This window comes from Dreissena polymorpha, chromosome 15 (assembly GCF_020536995.1).
Source record: "Dreissena polymorpha isolate Duluth1 chromosome 15, UMN_Dpol_1.0, whole genome shotgun sequence".
In the NCBI taxonomy this organism is placed as follows: Eukaryota; Metazoa; Mollusca; class Bivalvia; order Myida; family Dreissenidae; genus Dreissena; species Dreissena polymorpha.
In genome coordinates, this window is record NC_068369.1 from 54,431,110 (window position 1) to 54,447,283 (window position 16,174).

General features: G+C 31.5%; 1 long non-coding RNA gene across 1 annotated transcript; it reads right to left on the minus strand.

Annotated features, from left to right (window-relative positions):
• Positions 1–4,929: 4,929 nt before the first annotated feature.
• Positions 4,930–7,120, minus strand: LOC127861279 (uncharacterized). The gene is made up of 4 exons (XR_008040149.1): positions 6,987–7,120; positions 6,463–6,534; positions 6,139–6,276; positions 4,930–5,462 (listed from the first exon to the last, which is right to left on the minus strand). It is a non-coding gene; the product is annotated as an uncharacterized LOC127861279 (long non-coding RNA).
• Positions 7,121–16,174: the final 9,054 nt, after the last annotated feature.

A 16,174-nucleotide genomic window follows, 5' to 3' on the forward strand; every position in this document is an offset into this window, starting at 1 on the left:
GTCTTCCCGGAAGTTAAATCACAGTTGCGCGGTATTCGCTTTGCAAGTAAACAGGAACTTACAGTTGCGGCCAAGCGAATCGTGTCGTCTTTTGACGCTGACTGGTATAGAGACACTTTTGACAAGTGGATTTCCCGACACATAAAGTGCATTCGCGTTGGAGGTGATTATGTGGAAAAGATTTGACCGTTGTTAACTTCATAACGTCATTGACGTTGAACAGAAACGTAACACATGCGTCGGTGTGCGCATTGTGCACATGTTTAAATCTCTGATATATATTTATTGTTTTATGTATTTCCATGATATTTGGAGAGTAGATTTGGAAAGGACGAAATATTCTTAACATGCCATTTGTTTGTCCATTTATGTTACCAAATGAAAGTTATAGCGAAAATCCACGAACTTCTGGAACACCCCTCGTAAGTTTAGATGCACATCGTACATGTATGGTATACATGCTGGCGAATTCGGCTGTACAGCCGTTTTCAATTTCAGAATTAAATATCTGGCTTATTTCGCATTTTTCGACACATGTTCTTCTTAACTTTTATTTTAATTTATATTGAAAAATATATATAATACGTTTTTTACACAGTTTATATAAATTCATAAATATTTGACAAAATCGTATATACTCGCTTAAAGCTTTAAGTTTACATTATATAAGATTACAGTCCAGAATTCCATTTTCAAAAATCAACGATTCCATTTCCACATCATATCTAAACATTGTAAAATACTTAAGTTTAAAATTGTAAATTACATCAAACAACAGCTAATCATTACATGTTCACATCAGTAGTGAACATTTTACAATGATTAAGCTTAACGTATATTACTGTATAATGTAACAGTTGTATATTACTGTATATTGTAACAGTTAACAATCCCTTCAATTTTCATGTCATGGGTAACATGGTAAAATAGTATAGCATTAGGTTTATGCATAATATGAATTAACAAAATAATCAAAAGATCCATTTTTTTCTCAAACGTGATCATGGCAATATAATTGATCTTTAAAGGGTATATTATACAACATAACAATAAACAATGTATGTTTTACCTTAGAAGAGAATATGGCAAAATAATGTAGCTTAAGCCTTCATTAAATACAATACAACATTCAAAATTTCAATTTTCAGAATTGAATACGGCTATAAATTGTATTATTATATTTATATAAAAATTCGTAAAATCGTAGATAAATGTGTTTAACTAGCAAAAGACATGACTGGTACATTGTAAATTGTCTGTGACATACAGAGAAAAAATTATTGTAAAACTCACTCAGTGCAAGCTAAACCCAAAACGTAATTAGGTCGCTTTAAAATAATAAAGGTTTAAATATGTATCCTGTTTGAGGCTACATTAAAATAAGTTTTGTCATCTGAATGGGTGTTAGTCTCCCCTGGAACGTAATTCCCCTGCTCGGCCACTGAATAATAAGTAGACGTTTCTTGGGACAAGAGACTTGATTCCCGCAAGCCAGTGTACAGATGAATTTCCGCCACCTGTTGATTGGTCTGGAGAAAACACAGAAATAATTTTTCCAGGTAAGAGAGAAATTATGTCGTTCATTCGCTAGTATTGTATTTCAGGTAAGTGATGAATCGCTTCTACAACACATGCCAATCAATAAAAACGTTATAATGATTACAACTTTGTTTTCCAACTCACACTTGGCAACACATATTTTCTCACTTGTACTAAGAGTTTTTGTATGAATACGAATAGCACCCTACAAATTGTTGGCAATACATTGTTAACATTGTCATCATAATGGTCACATATGATAGTACATTCTAAAAAGAAATTTATGATACTGTATAAACGTAAGACTATTTTACACACATATCTAACTTCTGATGTAAAGGTCCTTGCTAATATATAAGTAAAAGTATAAAAGTATATTAAGCAAAAGTTTAACATAAAAAACAAACGACAACCGTGATTTTATAAAACATTGAGTAAAATTCCTTACTAGTAAATTAATGGGAAGGACCAAGATTACGTGATTTAATGCGCTAAATCTTCTATATTACATGTACATTAGCATTTGGCAATCCAGGTGGTGAAATAAAGTAGACTAGTGCTGATAGGTAGCATGTCTATCCGTAGTATCGGCCTTCTTAATGAAAACACGACTGTTGGGAGTGGATCGATTAAAAGACATGTCAATCTGTAGTTAAATGTGTATTCTTGGACAAAACAACAAAAACTGCATTTAAATCGGCATTGTGTTGGTAAAATTCTAGCTAGACCTAGCTCTATGTAGTAATCTGAATCATATACAATGTTTCTCATAATATCGGCCTTTCTGATTGGTTGCTAAGGTTTGTTACTATGCGCATGTGCTTGTTCTATCAAAAATATCTTAATGAAAAAATGAAAATCTTGCTCATGTTCTTCTTATTATATTTTTACTTTTTGTTTTCAAAACATAAGCGCCATATAACACATTTGATAAAACTACTAACAAACCATAAGCAAACTTACATAATTATGTGTTACGTAATTTTAAAATAACAGACAAGACCTACTTTCCAAGGAACACCGCAAATCATGAGAATGATCGTCGTAATAGTAATGGATAAGCATAAAATAATGTAAAACTTCTTAAAATAGGAGAAAAAACATCAGCTTTCCAGCACTTCTTGAGTTTTTTTTTCGTTTAAGTCACAATACTTTCAGGAATGCCGATACTACTAGAATAAAGGATACGACTCACAATAAAATTTTAACGTAAATTTATTTTGAAATTGACATATCAAGTAATTTATGCGTAATGTAAGAAAATTAAAAATAGTTCTAAAATGTATTACATTACTTAATAGTATCAACCAGTTCAATGTTACATAATACCTGGAGAGATGTGTACATTGGTGATGCCCCGCGCTCTGTATTGTCGTCAGGGACGACTTCATAATGAACACTTATGACGTCATGCCCATCTGTAAATGAAAGAAACACCTACTCGTACACAGTTTATCATAATTGTCTAATTTATGTATAAAGAGAGTAATGCGAATGACAAATCTACAGCATCAATTTTTTAATGCATGTTTTGTTTGAGTTATGTATGGTGACATTATAAATGCAGTTAGGTGTGTACGGTTGTCTAAGATAACGCATTTTGTACTGCGACATAAAAAGAAAAGAAACAAAGTCATGCGCATGAATTATACCGCTAATCAAACAATCATGTACCCAGTCCGATCATGTCGAAATGCTAGCGTTCGATCATTAAATAAGTACATGTCCGATTGTTCTTCGTCTACAAGTACGAAATTTTGGGACAACACTTGATGTTTCGGCAAAAAGTCATAGAGCTTTTATATACTTGACTACAAAGGTCCTAAGCTATTGAAAGGTAGGCATGCTCACAACGTATTTTTCAAGCAAAAATAGCAAGTCTTTGTTCACACATATCCCGAGCGTATTTTTCCTTTGTCAACATTTTAAACTAATTATCTTGCAATATTCAGTAGATATTCGAAAAAAGAAAGAAAACTGATTAAATTTAGAAGATTTCCACCTTTATTTAAATCCCAAAAACCTTACTTTTAAAACATGTAATGCGATTATCCAATCGGAATTTTATAAAATACTTTCTACATAAATTACATACTTTCTATATAAATTACATGTTCTAAGGCAAAATCATATTGAGCGGATATCAAGATATGCAGGTCGTCACACAAAATGTGTGTTGTTTGGGTAACTGGCTGGGAAAGGTTATTGAGAAACAATTTGGTTTTAAAATGGCGACTAAACTTCTTCACAACAAGCCAAAAAGTCATCACAATACATGTATTCCAAACGGACCTCATTGTTATCTTAATTTCAAGTATACATTTATTTAGTGTATTGAAATGCAAACAAAATGTAAATGGAATAATAGTTAAATGTTATTAAATCAGAGTTTTAATGTTAGACGAAACAATTGAGAACAGGAACTTAGATGGCGTGATTAAGTGAAGGAACAGCACTTAACATTTACTATCATCATCAAACAAGGAAAATATATTTAACATATTCAATTGACTTCAATTAATTACCTTTCTTTTGAGACACTTGTTCTTCGCGTCTGAAACACACAAAAGCAAGTAGAAAAGGAAATCACTTGTTCATTTGAAATTGTTTTTAAGTCCCATAAACAAGTTTTTGTTATTGTTATCGCACGCATAAACCACCAGTTATAAATGCCCAACTAAAACGAAATCATGCATTAACGATAATAGTGTGTATACAAAGGGTCCAAATGTAAAATATATAATTTCGGTTTTAAAGAAACCTTTTCGCGTTTTTGTAAATTGAAAAATTGAATCAGTGATTCGAGCCAAGTTTAGGATTTATTTATTTATTTTATTCTTGTTTTTTACTAGAGTTAGTTCGTTTCAATGTTTATATTTTGCAACTTAAAGCATTAATTACAAACTGTAATACATGCAAAAAACTGTAATAAGGCCCCTTTAAGCATACTTAATAAGAAGTATGTAGTTATATCTAAAATCAACTTCTATTTGACATATAACAATGCTGCTCATTAATACTGTTTATACATAACACTTATGTATTGCATAACAATGCTGTGTGTAAATAACAATGGTGTTTATATATATAACAATTCACTTTATACATTTTACTACTGCTTATAGATACAATTTGTATGCTTAAATGATAAAATATAGGTGTTTGTAACAAATTGCTTTTGAAATGCAATCTAATTTTATCAAAGTGCATGCAATGCGACTTTATTTAAAATTAAGTATATATATATATATTATTTTTTTTACATAATTCTGCTTGTTATGTATGACATAATTCGCATGCGTGTTACCCGTGCAAAAGTATTATTCGCATTTTTCAATAAATAATTTGAACAACAAGTCCACAGAAACGGAACGAGTCATGCAACTTTGATGAAGGAAATAATCTCAAGGATATAACTAACGCGTTCGTATAAGCAACACGTTTGGATGGATATTTAAAAGTGAGATATATACAATAAGTAACTTCATTTGTATTTCAGTACAATGGAATGGGAACAAATGCAAGGGTTCAACGTATATTTAGTTTTTACGAATTGAATGTTGAAAGCCTACTTTTGAAGAGGGACACACGTTATATTTTGTTTTCCTCTAAGCATACCATGCTATTTTTGAGAGCTTTCCTTGTAGCACCCAGTGCTATTCACAAAGACAACATTTGTGTGCAAGGCATTGTCTACATAGAACACAAAAGCAATTTATTTAGGCATATGAAGTAAAATACAATTCATAATATCAAACACTCGCAAACCACCAAATGTGAAGGGAATAGTTTGTTGTATATGCCCTATGAATGCTTAAGGCAATTAATAATATGTACACGAGTAAGACGAAGGCATCAAATTTACTGTTGTCTATGCATGCAAATCACAAACACTTACGGCGTATCTTGAAGTGGGTCGTTTGCTACACATTAAAAATTAATTTGCTTAGCTTAGTCCAAGTGTACTAAATGTGTTTAAGAAAGAATATTGGTGATTTTTTAATGATAAGTTTAAATGTAGACACAAAGCTTCATGATTAAACTATATGGCAACTTGCTGAAAAGTATTCTAACACGAAATTATTCATATGCACATAGAACTTTTCTAGCGATGTGTTACTACTTAGAAACAATTCTAAGCGAAGTCAAAACAATGAGCAAAGCATATTAAAATATATTTCTCCATAAAGCTGAATAAATATTACACATTCATATTAGAATTGACATAATTTTGAAATTATCGTTATATATCGGTTGGTTAACAAACGTTAGTCGCTCATATGCTAACATGTTTATATTCTTAAGTATACGAACACTTTATAGTTTTGACTTTACATATAAATAAAAACATCGAATCATATTTTTGAAGTTAAAGCAAGCTTAACAACATATGTTCATTTTTTAATGTAGTACATTAGGTGTATGTGGTTTCCTATAACAGGCATATGAAGTATTGTTATTTATTTGTATTCAAACACATACAAACACGTTCACATGTTGACATCTTATAATACAAGCCTGAGTACATTAACATCTTTTTTTTATATTTGACAATATTGATTATTCATTAATTGGTCTCTATTTAAACGTACAACATACCAACAGATCGGCGTTTACGCTTTAAACATGACACGGCAATGACGATTGCTATGATCACCGCAGACGCTGCGCACACAACAGCGATAATCACGTTTTGTAATCCGTTGTTTGCAGCACTCGGATTCAAGACACTTGTGTCTACAAAAATAAACAAGAAATTCCAATTGTAGCTTTAATATTAAATATTTAAAGAGAAAATCGACCAATACTAAGATATATATTTGGCAAAATTTTGAATATTGACAGACACAACACAATATCCCATAAATACGCACTTTATACCAATTAAAATATTAAATCATATTTAATCTGTATACACTTTACCTATGCTATCTCTATTTGCATCGCTAGAAATCGGTTGGCGTTTCGTGGTATATGTTGTATCGGTACGTTTGTCTAAAACATTTTATTGACATTACATTACTGCATGATACGTTGGCATTTGAGACCCGTGAATAACCGAAAAATAACGCATGGTTAAGATGGTTATTTTATATTATAAACTGTTGAATAGTCATTCTAAACTTGATAAAATTCGATATCCATATCATATAGGTAGGTATATACTAGCAATATAATATATCTTTCCAACCAATATTATCTCATGTTTAAACAGAACTGTATTCTAGTGTTGCATCTGGGTTTGCATAGTTTTCAGACGAGGCTTTAAAAAACAACAGCACGAACCATGGCATAAACTTCTCAATATCCATAAATTTTCTATGAAGGTCGGATAAATATGACTTAAAACTGTTAACGTTATCAATATGTTTGTCATGTCAATGTTGAATTCATCGAATTATATCAAGCGAATGTATAAACACTTGGACGAGAACACCCCCTTGTACCGTTGGCGTTTTTTTCTTGTCCGTTGTTTTTGGTTGTGATAAAGTTTCCAGTTGTAGTTAAAGCGTCAGATGGTGACAAAGTTTGAATAACGCGTCTTTTCGTTGGAAGGGGCTCTTTGATAGTTGAACCGGCTACAATAAAACACGTTTAATGTGTTGTACCATATTTTATTAAATATAAACTGAGAATTGAGTGGCAATGGTATTTCTTTCTGAAAACACTATCATTTGAAGTCAAACGAAAAGGGCTGTCTTGTATATATTCTTCTGTATTATTCTATAAAAACAGTTAATAATGATTATGGTCGAGGAGGAACTATAAACATTTTGTACATAATGCAATTGTTTAGCGGTCCCACTTTTTGTTGATGTCAATTGGTTGATCTTTTCAGTAACCGTTTTGGATGATTGAGTTTGATCGTTCACGTTCGTTACGCTGACGTGTAGAATCTCGGTAGCCGTATCGTATTAACAAATTATTACATAGATAAAGTAACCATGCAATTACAAAATATTATAACGTAACCAACAACAGCATGATCAAATAGAAAAATAGAAAGTTACGAATAACGTCAGCAATATAAGGATTTATAGGACAATATGCATCTTTTTTTTCTTTTAGAAACTTGTATTTGTTGGACAGTTTATAGTTTGATCATATGCTAATGATATCATATTCGTCATCAATATTTCTGAAAAAGATTGAACTCGTGCACTGTAAACGATATTTGTTACAAAAATAACGATCGTCAAGAATACAATTGAATTGCTTTCATTGGCGTTTGTGAAGTATTGGAAAAGACAGGTCGAGAATCTGACGGTACAAGAGGACCTTCATCGAATACTTATTACAAGAAAAACAACGCAACATACTAAATAAAGAAAAAAAAGAGCTTTTAGATCTAGATCTATTAACATTTAAATTTGTATTATCATATATCCAGATCTAGTCAATGTTAAATGCAAACATTTTTTTTCTGTAATATATATTTAATAATGAAAAAAATACATAAAAGATTGTCCGAGGAAAAATTCCCATCGAAGTATCTGAAACGAACGGTCAACTATTGTTTATTGTTTGCTTCTTGTTTTTTCAACATGTAAAATCTCACCATCTTATATAATAGTATACGTGCATACAAATAAGTAATGATTGAAACCAATACCAACAATAAAATATTCAAAGTCAAGTTAATAAATAGAAACAAAATATAGTGTTCCAGTTGTATTTCTTCACATTCAAGTGAATGGGAAGCCTATTCTAGCGGAGTATTATATGCAGCACACAAATAATGCCTAATTTAAACAGAACAATTAAATACATGGGCTTTTATAATATGGCATAGACGTCATTAAATCGTGTTAAGCCTAATACTCATCCATACGGTAAGCTTCCTTAAATGTAAATGATATATATTTGGCATTCCAGATTACTTAAATTCGCCTAACCAAAGGATATGGCCGGAAGTGAGGCAGGGAATATTAGGGAAGTTAACTTGTTTTTGGAATGATCTATATTGATAACAAATTGTTTTAAACAATACATTTTTCGATTGAAATTGAACAATATGTTTTAAAGATCATTTATACCATTCTAGTTAATATATTTATGTTACTTACTTATGCGTGGAATTAGTACCAGAACCAATATAAAATCCAATAAATGCATCTTCCTTAGGTATTGGTACACTAGTATTCAAACTTTAGTTCATGATGTCCATAAAAGTCTCTTTTATATGTTTCAAACTTTTTCCTCGTTATTTTTGTTAAACTAATGATGAATTTTTGTTATACACTTATCTTCACTAAGAGACGGTTAAATCAGACGAATCGATCGATATTTTATCTTTAATTATCAGGTTGAAATTTACTAAAACTAAAAACACGCACAATGATAAAACCAACAAGTAAAGAAATCGAATGAAATGTGTCATGCGAAGTTTGAATCTTTAAATAATTAATTTCATACACCTAAAACAAACTGATTAAAAAACTAAATACGTTTGTATGTACAATTATTATTATGTCATTTTTGCTTCGAGACACTTTTGAGTTAAATCTTTAAAATGACTCAAACTTTTGTATATTTATAATCATCAAAATAATTGTCACTTAATCAACAGCGCCATTTAACTCCACTGAATAGTAAAATATGTTCAATCACTTTACATACGCGTCTACCAATGTCGAAAGTAGGCTGCCTTAAATCAGCTGAAACCACGTATGCACAAGAGACAATAAGTGTGTCGGTCTAAAGTTTAAATACTAATTTCCGTAAGCAGTTACAAGTATAATTATTAAAAAAAATACTTGGTATATCTCTTGAAATCATTACAGTCTATATTAAACTAATACAGCATACAATGAATGAAAAGTTGTCAAACGTGCATTCACATTCAATATTTAAATAAAAATATATCAAATTGCATACGTCTTCCGACCTAGTTCAATTGTTTACTTAAAATAATGTAAACGTTCGCCATCCGATTTTTTTGTTTAAACAATTGCTCAATTATTCCCAAACATGTTTGTCGTTGAACGTGCAACGAGAATAAAATTACAAACCTACACTAAACAAATCATCAAAATGTTAAGTATTTTTCATTTACCAAAAAAACTCAAATTTAAAATATTAAAATCTGAAAAAAGTAGTTCAGGTAGCGTCATTTCCGCTTCTGCCGTTTTCTATTTTTAGATTAATAATAATAATTGAATAATGGAATAATAATTAATATGTAAAAAAAAACAATCAACACACTTGTCCCAATACAGTCTGATTGGAATTGAACATGCATCATTTACGAAAGATTCTTACGTCCAAATCAACAACTCGAAGTCATGAAATCATTACATAATGTCAGATCGCTCATCCATGTCAATGCTAATAAATCCACCTGTTTGGTGGATTAAAAACGAAACACATATATACATATTTCACGGTCTTAAAATCGCTAATTGTCATCAATCCATATACAACCACAACTGGTTTTACAGACCGCTATACCCTTGAATACGGATGACTTATTATCAGCATTGCTCCAAATACTTTGGCTTCCTCTCACAGCACAAGACCACACCAGAATTGAATATCGTTCAGTTAAAATGAATAAGCTGTCGATTGCAATTGTTATTCAAAATTCGTCCCATACTCTAGCACTCAATCTTGACTATATTATCGGTGAGTTATTTCCCTTCAACAGGTATTGTGCTTAATAAATTATTGATGTGTTGTTTTTAGAACATTATTATATTTAGTAACTGTTTGATGACCATAAAAAAGCATTCAAATAGTTTTCGAACCAACCTACAATACATATTCAGAAATTGCTTACTTGTATACCTAATTACGAAATTGTAGCAGTTCAAGGACATTAGAGTTGTCTTCCTTCAATCATATGTAACGTAAATTCTTTAATGTAGTTATATGTCAGCGAACTCTGGACATTCAAAAATTATGTTCGTTGATATTAAACATTAAAAGAATATCAACGTCACAATCACCAATGCGCAAAATTAATAAATAGTATTAACCTTATAAAGGTAGCTTAAGAATTAATGAAATTGTATTTACCAAACATAATTAATAATATTCGTCTAGACAACCAATACAGAGTACATTATTTATCTTCACGTGTTATCATTTCTTAGCGTGAAACAACTTGAGACCATTTTCACGAGTTTGTTTGACTTTCCTTCTTGTTAAACTTTTTTGACATATCTTCAGTGTTGATATTCAAGATTACGAACACAAGAAAATTTACAGTTGTTACAAATTAAATGCAAAATAAATATTGCATCTAACTTTACCAGGCGTCAATAGTTTAACAAACATACATCATCACTCCACAAAATAGTATGCAACAATGTAACATTTAGTCTGTGAAGTCGCAGTATCATTTCAATCGAATTGCAAACTTTATGAAATATGCCTCATAAATCTTAACATTTATTACGAATTTTATGCTAATAATGTGTTGAAAATGTTTAACAACATATTTTTTTTCAAAACTATGTAATGTATTAATTCCACTTATACTGTGATTAAATGTTCAGTTCAACATAACTTACATTTATAAAAAGGTGTGTATTTTACATATACATTTTAAACCTTGGCATCGAAAGTGAACAACATCGGTCAGTTGTTTGAAATATCTGTTTCCATAGTATTTGCTTGTATTGTAATTTCTTGTTTCAATTTCAGTAATTCTTATTCTTGTATGAGCTTATTTATACATTAGATTAAAACAAAGTGATGAAATATACGACTGTGTGCATAATTAAAAAGTACATGTATAGCTAAGCAATAGCAATGTGCGAGGTAAAAATACGAGAAATATCTCTTACTGTACTCGCGTTTTCATTGAACACATTGAAACACTTTTATCCTCCATTCAACTCAGAATATAGTTCAATATCAGCATACACGCCAATCACTTATTTATATAAGTCCGTCCGTACGTCTTCATAGTCGCCTTCTTTGAGAAATAAATGTACGTTCATATAGAATGTCAGGACGGATCCCGGACGTCCTCTTTAAGACACTTTGTAAATGACAGGTACATGTACTTAAAGCTTTGATACATCTGGCTGAACTACAATAGAAATAGTTAAAAGTAAACTTTTTGCCTAACAAACTTTCAATATCAACCGGTTTAGGTTATTTTATCAGTTTCCATATACCATTTAAATAGTCAAAAATAAAGAAACAATATAAAATAAAGTCAAAATAGCTCCCCACCTATTATACATAGATAACGACTGAATCGAACAAATTAGAGCTCAACTTAACTTGAGGAGATTAAAATGTTCGAAATGTTATGGTATAAACTATTTTAAAAAATAAAAGGGAACTATGGCTGTTTAATCCATTAAAGTATTAATATATTTATGCAAACCCACCTTAAAATTCATAGAAAATTATGTATTCTTGATGACATGTGGTCTAAAATATTTACAGTTGGTACAAAAGAGATTATTTGTTATTTGCGGTAGATAATTTGATCATATTGTCATACGATATCTTTATATCACAGCATTTGAAATCGAATTGCATTAACAATTAATATTTAAATTTCCGACTGTTTATAAACCTAATAAAAATGGCATTCGGGCGGTGATTATTTATTGTTTATGTACACGATAAAGTTATTAACAAAATAAAACAATAGTACACGTATTTCTATCACGCATTATTTGTTTAGCCATTGTTCGTTCATATCTATGTCAGAAACTTAGTGTTGCACTTTGCAGTAACGTCTCTTACATTATTTGTGACAGTGAGAACACTTGATATGGATATCAGATTTCCAATGATAATACAAGCCTATTTTTACAGTTCATCAAATAGAGAACATGAATACAACGCCTACACACACTAGATCATTGTGAAGTTCTCATAAACTGTATGTTTACGTAAGCGCATTCAAAGAGCCAGAGTTAACATATCGCCTTTTCATTAAAAAAAAGCACCGGGACTTTAATAATGTTCATTGAAGATATTTTGGTTTTCAGTATAAAGAATTGTTTAAAGCATGGTGGCAGATAAATCAAACAAATACTTGCAACATAAAATGTGGCACTTGTGATGAGCGGTTCTGTGGTGACGCATTTTGATGCAGAGAAATGATCGGTCTCATCAAAAGAGGGTTTGTAGATGGTCCTGAATGCTCCATTACCATCATTTGCTGTATCGTATGTACAGTGTCCATTTATTTTAAGGGTGACTCTTGCGTTGGTTCCACCGCTACGTATGCACAATTTATATTTGTAATTATTGCGATTTTTCACAACAAGCAGACATCCTGTACAGTTCTCGGTATGTACGAGAGGTTTCAAAACAGAAGACTCTGTAGCACCTGTAATAAGTATATATATATAATTACACACATATAAACATTAATGTGCAATTCTTTGGGACGGGTTGCAAACTACACATTCAAATCACATAATTAGCGGTTAATTTCCGGTATCGAGTAGTACTGCCTACTGTGATAGGAATTAACGATGCGGCATAACGTAAAATATTCAATAAAATAACGCGAACAAACTACTACTATGGGATCTAAATAACAAATAGTTGTTCAGTATTGTTCTTTAAGGAATTTAGTTTATTGTCGATTTCAGTTGCCCATGAACCCGTGCTTACGTTCCAGATATTCAAAAAATTAATACGTTTGAGGAAGTTTACTGAAATAAATTATGCAAATGTATGATTTGGTGAATTGTGTTTAGCGTGTAAAATATTGAACATTACGCTAACAATAAGGAACTCAGTACAAACATGTACTTGTTTAGTGCTGTTTTTACTTGAGGTAGAAATGAAATGACGTAAGTTATGTTTTGTCACTCGATATAAAGCTATTTTTAATCTTTTGTCAGTATACGAAATTCTATTTGAGTCTGCCACAAAAGTTAAATGTTGTGTGTACCTTATTATTGTCTACGTTCCAAATAAGGTTTATTAAAGCTATTGTCGTTTAATGCAAGACACTTCACTTCATGTGCGAGAAACGATGAGTTGAAGATAAAGATTTAATCTTAATTTGACAAGGACTAGTATAACTATATCGTAACTCAGAGTCATTCACAATATTGTCAGCGTACAATTTTGCACGTGTTAATTTTAGCTAACAGATTCTCAAAATGAAATTGATAAGTTGGATATCCCACGTGGTTATTTCACATCAACAACCAAAGCTTTAAACGTTGTTCAAAGGCGTTTAGAACTTTTTTGAAAATGATCTAAAACATTGCGTTGAAATTACTAGACCGTTCAGTTTAATATTTGACATCTGTCAAGAATTTTATTTCAGTTAGATCTAGAAATAGTTACTTGCTTTCATGAATTTGAAACGATAAGTTTGATTGTTGTCCTTTTCATAATCTCTAATGTAGCATCTTGATTTGAGTCAACGATACATCAGTTCTGTCGATGAAATATATCCTGGTTGTGAATAGCTTGCCATTTTTAGCAAAATCACATTGAAATATGAATCAATACTCATACGCTTGATGAACAAGTCATGTATAAAATAATTGATACACTTCGGCAACATCAAATTTGCCCGTTTTGTTTCATGTTTAAAATTTTCAATAAAATAAAATAAAAGCTTTAATGTTTAAGCTCGACAACTAATCGAATAATTCGAGTTATATTACTCACTTATTCACAGGCGTCGGCACCTGGGTAATGTTCTAGATAAGTTACACATGCAAAATATCTCTGTTTTACTACTGTATACACCTCGACCTTCACACAGGTGTTCTGAATCAGCATAGTATGTAACTGACAAAGATCCATAGCTCTGACCTGCAATTGACGATCATGTTGCCCCTTGCTTTATGTCTACTACAGTTAATAATAACAATACAACACTTTACATATAGTTGCAGGTATCAAAATAAACGTTCAACGAATAATCGTTTAGCAGGTCTGGTTTATGTTTGCATGCGAAATAAAATTCAGAGAAAGCTGTGCTTGAATTACGAAGATATCTCTGTAAGCTCTACAGAGAAACTGATCAAAACATATGACTGTGATTAGCCTTTCAGCAAAATTATGCCCCCGTTTTGAACTAGGAAAAGTCAGGCTAAGGTTTAAGTGTTGTATGCTATTTTGATTAACGTATGCACGCGACACAACCGGAATCTGCACCCAAATCGCCCTTTAAAATACAAAGAGACATGTATTATTTGCTAATTGATAAGTGTTGTCAACTTGACATAAGAGTCACACTGTATTTGTGCGAAAAGTATGTAAAAGATCAAGGTAACACTAAATAGTCAATGTAAATTTTTTGCAAAACACAAAATGTCCGGGCTGTAACCCCTTCTACAATTTTTTTTGTAAAAACACAAACCAAAAACACAGTACTTAAGAGTGTTTTTGAAAACTCAAGGCATTCTTCTGAAACATGCGGTATATTTATTTATCCTTAAGGTAGACCGATGTTCCAGCTGCTGATAGTGCGGGAAAAGTGACCATCATGTTACTGTTTGGAAATATCGTATTAAGAAAATTCTTAAAACTAACATGCAGGCTAATACGACAGTAACTACGAAGGCGCCTAGGTACCTAAAATGCTAAACTGACATGTACTGGGTAGGCCCCTTAGTATCCAGCAGATTCACATTACATAAACTAGTTAGGCCCCGAGTACTTGAGTACATACATGTTGTCTCCTGATATTTGGATATAATACAAACAAACCTATGACGAAAGTGAATTACTTTTAGAATTCCATTTTAGCTGATCATAATGTAACAAGACTTAGGATGTGAATTCATAGTTCGACAGCAATGTATTGTACATTATATTCATATTAATCTATAAACAAAGCCAACTAACTAGGACTTCAGAAATTGTGTGAACTGTTATAAAAAGTTTTACATAAAAGCTGACATCAATGAACTACACTGATGTTAATAAAGTGCAAGGGAACTTACAGCAAAGATATTCGGATTTTCAATTGGAGATTCATCGCCCGTGTTATACTTCGCACTTGATTGTTTAAATGTCAAACATTTAGTTTTGAAAGAAACCTCTAGGCAAATAACTGGAATTTTAAACATGTTTGTGCCAGTTTTTTTAGAGAAAAGCAATATATTGACTTGTATCATTCATCCAGACAGTCGGACTAACGTTCATGTCGAGCCTTGCAAATTTAAATAAACTGAAAGATACATAGGGAAATCGGAAAATGATTGGGTCGAACTGAATTTGTGTCGAACATGAATTCGGGCAAAACGTAAGTAAGAACATAAAGTGATAGGTTAACAAACTATCACAATCCGGATCAAATAAATATGAACACAATGGTCCGTGTGTTAACAAAATGTCAATTTATTATACCATTTTACTATCAGATAGAGTCTGATGCAATTATATGCTATTTATGGATTCTCTATTTCGTAAATTATCGGTTATGAAGCCGCAATCGCTATAGGGTACATTCGTACGGTTGACTGTTAAAATGGACACAGCCTGCTTCTCCCTGCATGACATACTCAGATTATCAAGACCAATCCACGTTAAAACTGAAAAAGGACAGTACCGAAACAATAGTCGAAGCTCTCCATTAAAAGGCTAACACCTTAACCACTCGACCATGTATTCACGTCTTTATTTTTGGGACGAAGGAAGCGCTCTAGATTATTCCTTAATGCAAAAGTGCTAGCGATACAAGCGC